The sequence below is a fragment of the Salvia hispanica genome, chromosome 5 (assembly GCF_029641045.1).
Source record: "Salvia hispanica isolate PSC_SH4W2 chromosome 5, Shi_PSC_v1, whole genome shotgun sequence".
Taxonomy (NCBI): Eukaryota; Viridiplantae; Streptophyta; class Magnoliopsida; order Lamiales; family Lamiaceae; genus Salvia; species Salvia hispanica.
Window position 1 is genome coordinate 12,148,614 of NC_142696.1, and position 14,348 is coordinate 12,162,961.

The following is a 14,348-nucleotide window of genomic DNA, read 5'->3' on the forward strand; positions in this document are numbered from 1 at the left end:
ACTAATTTAACTTATCAAATGGTGCGGGTTTTTCGCAACCCAATAATCCTGATATATTGGGTAGTGGTGATTAATATCTAGCAGTGCTAGGATTGCTATTATGTTGAAACGTGCACGAGGTGAGTCTCGTTTGATAATGTCCTCAAGAGGAGCTCGAACAAGGTTTTATTATTCGGAAAACTGGCCAGTTGGAGTTTTATTACTCTATGAATAATAAATAAATGTTTCTTGCTAAGTCCACTCTTGGAATTAATAAGATATTAATTAATTAAGTCCATAGCAGACATTGATTAATTAATGGACATTTATATCTTAAGCGCGAGAAATAAATAATAAAAGTGGAAACCCAGATTACTTGTAATTTCGGATTTGGATGGGGAGAGTTCAATATTACTTCTGTAGTGGCTGCTCGTAATATTCCAATATAAGCTTGTATTAAATTGTGGGTTCAATTTAATTAGTAAAAAGCTAATTGGGCGAGCCCATATCCAAAACCTTCCATAGATCCCTGTCTGGGCCCAAAAGGAACTTAATATAAATAGGAGAATAAAGGAGACAGAATAATCACAATTTTCATTCTCCAAATTTTCGAAAATTTCGAACTCCCCAGCTGAAGGAGATTTCGATTTCTACTCTTTTTCCCAAAAGGATTTCTTCTGTCTTCTTTATTCGAGTCCTAGTATTTTGATAAGATCAGCCCACCCTGATATCGAGATATAGTTCGGGAACCAGAGAGAAGATCCGTGGTCTAGTATTGAAGATCATCACGTGGAGAAGGCGCGAGCAATCGTCGATTCTTTGGAGAATCAAATCGGTAACTTTAAACCGTAGAATTCATGATTTAGGATTTACTTTCTTTGAGCATGAATTATTTGCGTTCTAGCATGCAATTATCTGTTTAACATGTGAATTGATTAATCGCATAATCGGTCAAATAGATCTTATGTCTGATTTATTTGTTATGTACAAGTCTTCCGCTGTGCAAGGGGCACCAAACCCCATCAATTGGTATCAGAGCCAATTTTTGGCTCTGATTATGTGGATTAATTTCATGTTATGTGAATTGCTTGAATGCATGTTTTTCTTCGTTGCGTTGCGTGGTTGTTAATTTTCGAATTAATGAATATAACGTATGAACGAAGAGTTAAAAAGCCGTGACATGTGGAATTTAATTAGCCAAGACATGTAGTCAAAATAACATCATCATTACGTGTAATGATTGCTCCAATCATTTTGTTGTTGAATCAATTCGTTGATGACTACCCATGTTTGCAAAATCGATTCAATTCGGAGGCAATTTAGAGTCATCCCCGACAACAGCGGCGACCGGAGGGCAGCTCCTCGCGTGTCCACGCGAAGCAATGGTGTTCGGGGCAGCGCCGGCGCCAGCGAAGCGTCAACGACGCAGCAGCCGCTGCGAAGGTGCCATCGCAGTTGCGACGACGAAGCAGCAGCGGCGGCAGCGGTGACGCAGTGACAGCAACTCCGGCGGTGCGACATCGACGCAGCAGCGTCGGTGATGTCCAGCGCCCGCTGTGAGTAGATGCTGCGTGGGAAGCTGCGTGCGACGGAGAGGACAGACCAGCGGGATGCCGGCAGCGATGGCGGTCTGAGTGGGAGCCCTTCATGGGCGGTTTCCGGGCTCAAAAGACAGCGCGCCGTCGTGAACAGCCGGGGTTGGAGCAGGCTGGGAGTCTCGCAAGTCCACGGGCAGCAGCAGCGATGTTTGAGAGGGAGTCCGACAGCGTGCAAGATTAGGATTTTCCTATGCGCGACGTCGTCTCGTCCCGTGACTTTGCTTTCCAAAATTGATTAGGATTTCCAAATCCTTTGATTCAATTTCGAAAATAATTCAAGATTAATTTGGAAATAAGATTTGAATATATCTTTTGTGGATTTTATATATTATATAAGATTTGATTTTGTATCAAATCATGGATTAATTATAGATTTTATCCTTATTTTATGGATTTGTAGGGATTTAATTCCTAGATGAATCCTAGTTAAATTTGGATAATGACAATCTAATTTTTATTTATATCCTATGGATTTATGAGGATTTATCCCTAGACAAATCCTAGTTGGATTTAGATAATGATAATATTATTTTATTCTTATCCTATGAGTTTATATGAATTTATTCATAGATAAATTCTAGATGGATTTAGATAGTGATAATATAATGTTTTATTCTTATCTTATAGATTTATATGGATTTATTCCAGGATAAATCTTGGATAGATTTGAATATTATAATATAATATTATCTTATTCTATGGATTTGTATGGATTTATTCCAAGATAAATCCTAGATGAATTAGAATAAACATTTATATTAATTTATTTTATCCTATGGATTTGAATAGATTTAATTCTATTAAGACAAATCTTAGATGAATTAAAATAAGTATTAATCCAAGTTATCCTTATCTTTTGGATTTATGTCCTAGATAGATTAGGATGTTAATGATATATAAGATAATCCTTATTTAATTGGATTTAGATAAATTTATTTATCTAAGAAATCCTAAGTAATGTTTGATATATTCTAGATATCTATTCTAAATAGAATTAAGATTTGTATAAATCTTGGTTGATAGGATTTTATTTTTATCTTATGGATTATGATGGAATTGTTTCTATCTAGTAATATCCTAGTACGATTTAAATAATGATTATCCTAGATCAACGTTATCTTGAATTGTAGGATTTGATTTTATCGAAATAAAATCTTGAATAATCCTAAATGGATTTAGATAGTTAACTCTATCTTGATAAATCCTATCAGTAATTGGATAATTATAATCCAATATAAAACTTAATTATTTAATTGATTCTCCCTTGACTAAATTAAATAATTGTCGATAATTATCCTGTGTGTTTAAATGCCATGCATTAGATGGATTTTTCTGTTTATTTGGTGTTTATCTATTTTAAGTGGATTATCTGCTTTATCTGCTTATGTGATAATTATGCAAAAACCATATAAAAATATCTAAGTGATGATTACAACAAGTGCGTTGTATACGGTCTCCATCGGTTGGACTGCCAAATTTTGTGAAGCTGATTTTCTAATATTATCGCCACCTACAAAGTAGGGACAATAATCCTACGAAAACAGTATGTTCATAAGGGCGGACTTCTCACAAAATAAATAGAATGAACTAGAAAGTGGTTCCCAATATTATTGCCACCTGCAAAGTGGGGACAATAATCCTAAGGAACTGCGAGTTTCAGGGTTCAATCAGAATTTATGAGATAGCTTGGTTTTGTTATCAGCACATGAACATTGTTATGGGAGTGTGTTGTAGAAATAAAATTCTGTAATGCTAAATCTGATGGTCGTGCTTAGGCAGCATTAGGTGTGTTGACCTCCAAAGGAGGAAGATATTGATGCGTCGGTGTTGTGACCAGTAAAATTGTCAAAGTTTTAATGCGTATTAACCTCCAAAGGAGGATACAATTTATTAATTTTGCAGTTGTAAGATACATAATTGTTTTGTGGTTATTTGTGATTATGTATTGAGCATGAGTATGTGATAATAAGTTTCTTTGCCAAATCTTCATTATGTCATTTAATATTTGTCTGCGATCCTTAAAGAAAGAAAACTCGAATGCCTAAATTATGTAGACCGGAAACGAAAATGGATAAAATTCTCATCGCTGAAAGCTTGGAGTTTATACTCAATGATTCATGTCCTCCATTTCCTTGACATAATTCCACGAAGAAAGTTCGAGAATGCATTATGCATGTACTTGACAAGCTCTTTGAGGAATAAGGTCAAGCTATTTCCCTTTAAGTAGCTCGACAAGTCTTGATTAATGACGATGAAAGATGGATATCAATAGAATCTGTCAAGATGATTCGATTGGAATATCCTAGAGTGACAGAATGTTTTGAGGATCTTTTGATCACTCAAATAGTTTCTGACACAAGTCATCGCCTAAAGTAACAAGAAATGAATATAAGAAGGTTTAACTGAAAAGTAGAAAATCTTCAGAATAATAGTCGTTGTGTTACTATTAGAGGAAAGTAACATGATAGATGACGAATTCATAAAGGCTGCATTTTTCTTAAGTCCTAGTTCATTTGAACAAAAGACTAGATATGGAAATGGGAGAGCCTGGATTGTCATCGAAGTTTGTTTAAAGCGAGAAAAGATGCTTTGTGAGTTGGATTGACCTATTTTATAGAAGGACAATGACTTACATGACAATGCAACTTCTAAGTAAGAGATCTTGATCCAGTTAGGTTTTTGTTGCAGTGTGAGCTATTAATGCTCAACTATTGTTTTATGGTTGATGCTTAAGGCATCATAGTATTAAAATAATATAAGTGCGACAAGGTTGAGTATTCAACAACACATCAACTTTTTAATCATTGAATGATAAAGTATTTATGGCTCTTAGCCTTAAGGCCAAGAAAATACTTGGAAATTGTTCGAACTGATCTAGACTATCAAGATTTTAACATTCCATTAAATAGCTTGAGAGTTGAGAAAGTCTATTTGATGCACTATGAGTTAGAATCATTTGATTTTTCAAGAGATTCAAAATACTTATAGAAGTGTAACATAGAAAGACTAGCAAGTCTTAATGGTTTACACCATAAGGAGACGAGCAAAGGGTTATGATCAGTAGCGGGAGTCTAATCTCCATTGACGAATCCAAGCATTCGTCTAATGAATGGGATAGTTATGTAAGAAGGAATCGAAGTCTTTCTAAGACAAGTTTGATTATGTGATGAGTTGTACTCATTAAAATCTTATCACTGATGGGATAAACATTAAAGAAACTACCAACATCAGTACCTTCTACAAAACACGAGTTGTGGACTAGAGCGTCTCTAGTCTAGCACATCTCAAGGTGGAATGTTGTTCCAACACGTGTTGGAAAAGTGTCCAAGAAATTGGAGTTGTGTACTGAGGCATGTTTTAAGGTTTGTCCCAAATGATGTAAGGTTATAAGTTCTGTAATCTTCAAAGATATAATTCTTGTATGAAGATCTAGAGATGAACTACAAGTCTAACAGCGTGATAACTCTCAAAATAAAGAGAGAGATATCAGATTTTCCACATTACCAATAAGTCATACCATTAGAAACTTTTGCACTAATAAAATCAACTTCAGTACCTAAGATTGTAAGAATCATATCGTAGTGGGAGCGTTCCACTGGAACACAACAAGTTCATGGGTCTAAGAGTGTCGTAAGACTAAGTCTTAGATCAACTTGAACATAATCCCTTTAACTACAATGTAGTATTGGTTCATTTGGATATTCATCCTTGAAAAGGTGATAGATTCCAAACTACAATCTAAGATAGACAACATGTTTTACAGGACTTGCAAAACTACCTGTAGGCTGTGTCAGTCAGTGGGAGCTAGTATATTTGCAAGTGTAAATATGGATCTAAAATGGCTAGACAATGACAATGGGTTATGCCCAAAGAGAATTCTCTTCTCGCTATCGTTGTGCCAGGATTTATTCGATCATATTGTCTATTAGAACTTACATAAATTAGAATGTATGTATTATGATTGTCAAGACAGCCTTCTATAAATAGAAGTCTTGAGGAAATCATCTACTAGAACATTCTAATGGATATGTAATTAAGGGCAAGAAACGCATGATTGGAAGCTTATAAAGACCTTCGTGGTCTTAGGCAAGCATCTAAATCAGAGTATATGTGTTTTATCAAAATTGTCAAATGTCTGGAATTTGACTTTTACCCATAGCAGTGTTGTAAGCACCAGGAAGTTGAAAGTGCATTAAATGTGGTATTATTGGTACTCTACGATGATGAAATCTACAAAAGTTGCAAACAACTAAGATTGACATCTAGCGTAGGAAACTGGTTGTCTACCCAGTTTAAGATAAATGATTTAAGAGAAACTAATTACATTCTTAGCATCTAAGTCCTTTTAAGATCGCTAGAAAGAATGTTGAGATTCTCTTAGGAATCCTATATCTACATATTGCTTGGAACATTTAAGCATTAGAAATTCCATGAAAAGGTTTATACCTCTCAAGATGGAAATGTCTTGTCTCTAGTCAAGTGTCGTTTGACGCTTAGTGAGATCAAGAATTATGAGACTAGTTTCGGAGATAGTTGTCTCATGTATGCTATAATGTGTACTAAGTTTGATATTAGTTGTGCTTATGCATAGCAAGTATATATCATATTAACCATGACAAAGGATTTTGATTGAGGTAATGAATATACCCTAGTGCTTGAGAAAGACTAGTAACTATATTCTAGTTTACCAGTCATTCATGTAATGTCCTTGGGGTTACACTGTCTTAGTTATATGACTAATCAGTGATCGAGTAAGTCATCCTCTGAATATGTGTTTGCCTTAGGAATATCTTCCTAATAGCTTTAATCGTAAGTTTGAGTATGCCTATGAGTATTATTTTTTTTACTACTCTAGTGAAGGCTAACTCAAGGGACACACGAGTTTATTAAGCTAAGCAATCACATATGGGGATGAAATTAATTAAAGATCAAGTACGCAACAAAGACATTATGGTGAAAAAGATATTATCAGAGAACAACCAAACAGATTTTTCTTTCACTTAGTGAAATGAATGGTAGTTCGATATATCTAGAATCAATACCTGCTTTGTGTATAAGTGGGAGAGTTTTTGGCAGTGGGTATACTCGAAAGCATGTTTTGAGTATAAGTGGGAGATTGTTAGGTTTGATATACTGAAAAGCATGTTTCGAGCAAGTTTCGCTCGAATAGAATCTTGCTTGTATACGTAAAACTCTACAATCCACTTTTAACCCGATTCAGTATTATTCGAGCAGTCTCGCACGAATAGAATCACTATTATTATTACATTGTGTTTGCTTGTGCATTTATAAGATGTCTTACAAACATTTAAATGCATAAGAAGTAAACAAATCCTAAGTCTTTTGCTTAGTAGACCGGTTGTGGGTGTCGTCCACTTTAAGGTAACACGGTCAGATCTATGCAATGCTTTGCAAAAGAAAAAGAAGAATTTCACAACCTAGATAGGCTTTGGCTACCTATCGTGAAAGGTTGCAGTGTCAGTCCGCATATTTCTAAGCCTTACTGAAATAAGATGACATTGGTGTGGTATAGCACTGAACGGATCTAACAGCAAGACGTGTCTTTATGCTATCTACTGAAAGATTAGGTCTTGATAAAATACTATTTCTTAATCTACATATGTTAGCATTGAGCATACGGTATTGATTATGCACTACTTTAACTTATCAAATGGTGCGGGTTTTTCGCAACCCAATAATCCTGATATATTGGGTAGTGGTGATTAATATCTAGCAGTGCTAGGATTGCTATTATGTTGAAACATGCGCGAGGTGAGTCTCGTTTGATAATGTCCTCAAGAGGAGCTCGAACAAGGTTTTATTATTCGGAAAACTGGCCAGTTGGAGTTTTATTACTCTATGAATAATAAATAAATGTTTCTTGCTAAGTCCACTCTTGGAATTAATAAGATATTAATTAATTAAGTCCATAGCAGACATTGATTAATTAATGGACATTTATATCTTAAGCGCGAGAAATAAATAATAAAAGTGGAAACCCGGATTACTTGTAATTTCGGATTTGGATGGGGAGAGTTCAATATTACTTCTGTAGTGGCTGCTCGTAATATTCCAATATAAGCTTGTATTAAATTGTGGGTTCAATTTAATTAGTAAAAAGCTAATTGGGCGAGCCCATATCCAAAACCTTCCATAGATCCCTGTCTGGGCCCAAAAGGAACTTAATATAAATAGGAGAATAAAGGAGACAGAATAATCACAATTTTCGTTCTTAAAATTTTCGAAAATTTCGAACTCCCCAGCTGAAGGAGATTTCGATTTCTACTCTTTTTCCCAAAAGGATTTCTTCTGTCTTCTTTATTCGAGTCCTAGTATTTTGATAAGATCAGCCCACCCTGATATCGAGATACAGTTCGGGAACCAGAGAGAAGATCCGTGGTCTAGTATTGAAGATCATCACGTGGAGAAGGCGCGAGCAATCGTCGATTCTTTGGAGAATCAAATCGGTAACTTTAAACCGTAGAATTCATGATTTAGGATTTACTTTCTTTGAGCATGAATTATTTGCGTTCTAGCATGCAATTATCTGTTTAACATGTGAATTGATTAATCGCATAATCGGTCAAATAGATCCTATGTCTGATTTATTTGTTATGTACAAGTCTTCCGCTGTGCAAGGGGCACCAAACCCCATCACAACCAACATCTCTTTCTCAGTGGTGTCATAGTTCCGTTGGGCTTGATTCAAGGTCTTAGATGCATAGAATATCACGTACCTTTTGATGCACTTTTTATTAGCACTAAATAAACCTGCAAGTATACAGAGTATATATAGTATAGCTAAAGGTTAGTACCGGATATCGAACACGGGGAAGACGAACACAAAGTGTCTATCTTCTACTAAGACTCAAATACTATCTGAAAAAACAATTGGGATTTGAAAACTTTTAAAAAACTAAAAACAATAAAAGCATAGATCAACTAAAAGCAGATAAATCAAGAGGAAGACAATAGAGATAAGGGAATCCCAGGGATGTGTGTTCACAGTTATGGTTATACAAAATTCCAACTACAATATCCTAGCACAGTTTATACTTTGAAAGGACGAGTCACCTAGCTTATGCTCATGCGATACAAATGTTGACTACAAGATTAGGGTTGTCAATCCTAACACGTAACTCCAAAAAGCTCCTAAGACCCTTGAAAAGTCCTCACTCTCAATTAACTGTGCCGTTTTAAAGGAAGCTAACTGTAGTGTCTACTAAGTGAATCTAACTCGCTAGAACTCTGTCATAGTTATGAAGCAAGTTATATTAAATCATACAAGATTGTGTCACTCAATCATGCAGCATAAGAAATACTTAGAGAAGAAACAAAGTAAAAACAAAACGGATATTAAATAGAAAAAGGATTTTGTATAACCAAAGTTGTTACTAACACATCCCTAGAATCCTATGAGTTTAGTTACACATAATTGAATAAGTTAAAAACATAGATTGAAGAGAAGACAATTTGAACATAAAACTAAAGCAAATAAAAACTGTAGGTTGAATCTTTGTCGTTCTTGAATTTCTTGAAATCCTTCTCCAACTCCTTGCACAAGTGAAGTACTCTAGCTCTTGATCTCTATGAAATATTTTGCAAGTAGAAGCTCTCCCTTTTGATGAAGCTTGAGGTCTTATTTATAAGGAAAAGCCAATCCTTGTTGTAGAAGGAAAAAAATCTCCAAAATATGGTAAAATTGAGCGCAAATCTAGGGCTTCTCGGATTCACCGCCTTTCTCCGGCGAGCAGCCGCACCTTGGCCGGCGGTCGCCGCGTTGGAGTCCAGAGAGTCTGTTCCCTCGGCGGCGGACTGCCGCACATCTTCCAGCGGTTGCCGGACGAGACTTCTCTTCCAAGCACATTTTTCCGAGGTGGACCGCTGCACTGATCTGCCCGCCGGGCGTCGGCGGTCAACGCACACATCCGCGGCGGTCGCCGGTCGCCGTCTGACTCCAGATTCCGAAACTTGGCGTTTTGGCTCCCTTTTTCGGCTCAATTATGCACATTTCTCACAAAACACGTCAAAATACCAAAATAGACAAAATATGCAAATAATGGACGTGTAGAGTGACTTTGACATAAAACACGGACCAAATAATGGCCTTAAAATAGTGCAAAATCCGAGCGTATCACCTTTTCCTATCAATCTTCTGACCCAGTACGGCTCCCACAGCATAGTAACTAGCATCGCACATCACCTCAAAGGGGTGCTCCCAGTTAGGAGCTTGGATGATTGGTGCAGATATCAATTTCTCCTTGAGAAGATTAAAGGCAGCCTTGCAATGCTCGTCGAAAATGAATTCCACTTAATTCTGAAGGAGTCTGGTAAGAGGTTGGGCGATTTGGCGAAATCCTTGATAAATTTCCGATAAAACCCCGCATGCCCCAGAAAACCTCTTATCCCCTTCTGATCAGTAGGAAAAGGCAGTTTGGATATGACATCCACCTTGGCTTGATCCACCTGGATTCCTCTTTCTGACACCACGTGCCCTAAGACAATCCCTTCTGTAACCATGAAATGGCATTTTTCGAAATTCAAAACCAGACTCTTTGCTTGGCACCTTTCCAATACAACATCCAAATGTTCTAAGCACGAGTCGAAAGAGTCTCCATAGACAGTGAAATCATCCATGAAGATCTCTATGCAATCTTCTATCTAATCTGAGAATATGCTCATCATACACCGTTGGAAAGTACGTAGAGCGTTGCATAAGACAAACGGCATACGTCTGTACGCGTAGGTTCCAAAGGGGCAGGTGAACGTGGTCTTATCCTGGTCCTCGGGGTCACGTAAATTTGGAAGTAGCCACTGTACCCATCCAAAAAGTAGAAGTACTTCTTCCCAGCCAGTCGCTCCAGCATTTGATCGATGAATGGCAGGGGGAAATGGTCCTTCCTGGTTGCTGTGTTCAGCTTGCGGTAGTCTATACACATTCGCCAACTAGTGACCAGTCTGGTGGGCACTAGCTCATTCCTCTCATTCTTAACCACCTGGATCCCTGATTTCTTGGGGACCATATGGATCGGACTGACCCATTCACTATCGGGTACCGAATATATGATGCCTAGAGAGAGTAACTTCAAGATCTCCTTTAGTATCTCCTTGCGCATATTGGGGTTCACCTTTCTCTGCGAATCTCTATGTGTCTTGGCTCCTTCCTCCAACCTAATATGGTGCATGCAGACATCTGGACCTATCCCCACCAAGTCCGTAAGGCTCCATCCAATAGCCTTCTTGTTTTTACACAGCGCGGTCAGTAGCCTTGCCTCTTGTTCTTCAGTTAGCCCGCTATTGATGATCACGGGAACGAGTCTTCCTCCCCGAGGTAGGCATACTTAAGGTTTGCTGGCAACTTCTTCAACTCCACTTGTGGGGGTAGTGTGTCTGTAGGTAGAGGGTTTTTCGCAGAATCCCCCTCTTGCTCTACTTCACCATCTGAGATTTTTTCCATACTGGCTGGTAATAAAGCCCCAGCGGCTCCCGCGACTTCCGATTTCTGACAGAATTCCCTGATTGCTCCTTCTATCTCCTCATCAGTCAAACCCCGGTTACTGATCAGATCACACCATACAGCTGCTTCCACATTAGCTTGTGCATACACATCCAAGGCTTGGAGTTTCTCCTGCAATAACTCGGTCTCAAGAAATTCTTGGACTAGGGGGTCAATAGCATCAACATAGCATAGATTTTCAGAATCTATCAGTTTTTTCATGGCTTCATTGATGTCAAAAACAAAATTTTCACCATTAAAGTCAATGCATATTGTCCCCTCAGCCATATCTACAATTGTCTTAGCTGTTCTTAAAAACGGTCTCCCAACAATATCCCGCTAGACTCTCTAGCTTCTGGTTCACTCATCTTAATTACATAAAAATCAGCAGGATAAGTAAAATCTTGTATTCTGACCAACACGTTTTCTAACACACCCTCAGGATTTATACATGACCTATCAACCAGTTGGATCAACACCCTAGTGTTTGACAACTTTACCCCATTCAACCGATTATAAATGGATAAAGACATAACATTGATAGATGCTCCCAGATCACACATTGCATGCTCAATTTTTACATGATGCACTTTTTATTAGCACTAAATAAACCTGCAAGTATACAGAGTATATATAGTATAGCTAAAGGTTAGTACCGGATATCGAACACGGGGAAGGAAAACACAAAGTGTCTATCCTCTACTAAGACTCAATTACTATTTGGAAAAGCAAGTAGGTTTTGAAAAAAACTTTTGAAAAACTAAAAACAACAAAAAGCATAAAACAACTAAGAGAAAATAAAACACGGAGAAAGACGATACAGATAATGGAATCCCAGGGATGTGCGTTCACAGTTATGGTTATACAAATTCCAACTACAATACCCTAGCACAGTTTATACCCTGAAAGGACGAGTCACCTAGCTTATGCTCATGCGATACAAATGTTGACTACAAGATTAGGGTTGTCAATCCTAACACGTAACTCCAAAAAGCTCCTAAGACCCTTGAAAAGTCCTCACTCTCAATTAACTGTGCCGTTTTAAAGGAAGCTAACTGTAGTGTCTACTAAGTGAATCTAACTCGCTAGAACTCTGTCATAGTTATGAAGCAAGTTATATTAAATCATACAAGATTGTGTCACTCAATCATGCAGCATAAGAAATACTTAGAGAAGAAACAAAGTAAAAACAAAACAGATATTAAATAGAAAAAGTATTTTGTATAACCAAAGTCGTTACTAACACATCCCTAGAATCCTATGAGTTTAGTTACACATAATTGAATAAGCTAAAAACATAGATTGAAGAGAAGACAATTTGAACATAAAACTAAAGCAAATAAAAACTGTAGGTTGAATCTTTGTCGTTCTTGAATTTCTTGAAATCCTTCTCCAACTCCTTGCACAAGTGAAGTACTCTAGCTCTTGATCTCTATGAAGTATCATGCCTATAATTATTTTGGATATTGTGTGTGCCTGATGCCTAGATTGTGAGTGCGCTCCATTAGGCTATAGGGCTATAAAAACGAATTTGGGTCTGAGTAGGGCCGCAAACCCTATCAGGCTAGTGTACACGGGAGATCGGGAGCCGTCCTTGCTAGTCGACCGATCTCGTGGGCGAAAGTGTGGCCACACTTCGTCGCACCATATGAAATGATAATTGATGAGAAAATGGGAGGTATTATTTGACTGGCCAGTCCATGATATATTTTGTGATACTAGATGCTTATCTTTAAATAAATGCAAAATCTCGATTTCACTATGGTAAGGGTGGCATAACTATAAAATGTTTTGGCATGAGTCCACTGAGTATGTTTAAAATACTCAGCCCTGCATGTGTTTTCCCTATGTGCAGGTTGAGCGGCGACGGACGGTCGGTGGTGTTGAGATGGTTGAATCGAATAATATGGATGGTTGGGATTTTTGAGTGTAGTCGTGTCTTCATACATGGCTTCGCTTTCTCTTGGAATGCTTCCGCTGAATATTTTGAAACTTATTATCTTTGGTTGGTTTGAACTTATTTCTTCGAATTAGAATACGGTGAATTATTGCGTTTTTGTTGGAGCTACAATAAACCATTGACTTTTGAGCTTAGCCTATGTTAGCTATTAAATCTTGTTTTTCATATTTAAAGCTGTTGACTTGTTGTCTTGATCTTCATTAAACACTTGGTCAAATCTCTTTAAATGAAACCCTAGTCTACATTCTTGTTGCCTTAAGTTCGCCTAGTTAACAGTCGCCGTATTTATTATACCCTAGAAATGCCGGGCTGTTACAGTTGGTATCAGAGCCTCAGTTCTTTCCGCTCTGGACCCAACAGTCTTGTTGTAATAAAATCTGAAATTTGGGGAAAATTGATTAAATAAATATCGTCGAAGACTCAACACCACGACTCGTCTCCGCTCAACCACGAAGAATGAGGTAACATGTATCTTTGAATAATGATTAAATTATGAAATATTGGAAGTTGAAGCGAATGGGAGTTGTTGTGATATTTGAAAATTTGTATTGGAGTATAAAATGATGATTATGCATGCATGCGAAATTGCAAAGTATGATTATGCAAAACGAATGATGAATGTTGTTATGCAAGTGATTTTGCGACCAAGATCGCTACAAATTGAATAAATGAAATTCTATATGATTCGTGATTACGTGATTGTTCGATGAACAACGTTATGAGTTGAACTTGAGCATGCTATATTTAGTTGTAAATCGCGTTGCAATTGGAAAATTTGTATGACGATATCGAACTTGGAGGCATAAAAACGCCGAATGCGAGGCGAACGAACTTGCGAGAACGAAATTGCGAACTATCAAATGCGAAAAAAATATATATATGTATATGTACGAGCCTTTTGCCTCGGAAATGAAATTCCGTTTATTCTTGATATGATATTATCTTCACACCTCCATCGTTCGACCCATATATATATATATATATATATATATATATATATATATCCATCGTACTCTCAGCATCAGTTGAAACCTTATACACTATTGATATTTTCTTCGATCCTTGTGCTGATGCTGAGATTTCTTTTGTAGATGCCTAACCAGTATTACGCACCGATGCGCGACCGTTATGCGAAGAACAAGATTTTCCCTGTCGAAACCTACCAAGAGTTTGAGTGGGATGGGAAGTCCTTTCTCCTAACCCACGTCACTGAATTCTACGATCGCTGGATGGATGCATACGCATATGGAGGAGTTACCCATCACGCGGGGATCTCGAGATTGATCCACAACCTGCCTTCCCCATGGAGTGAATG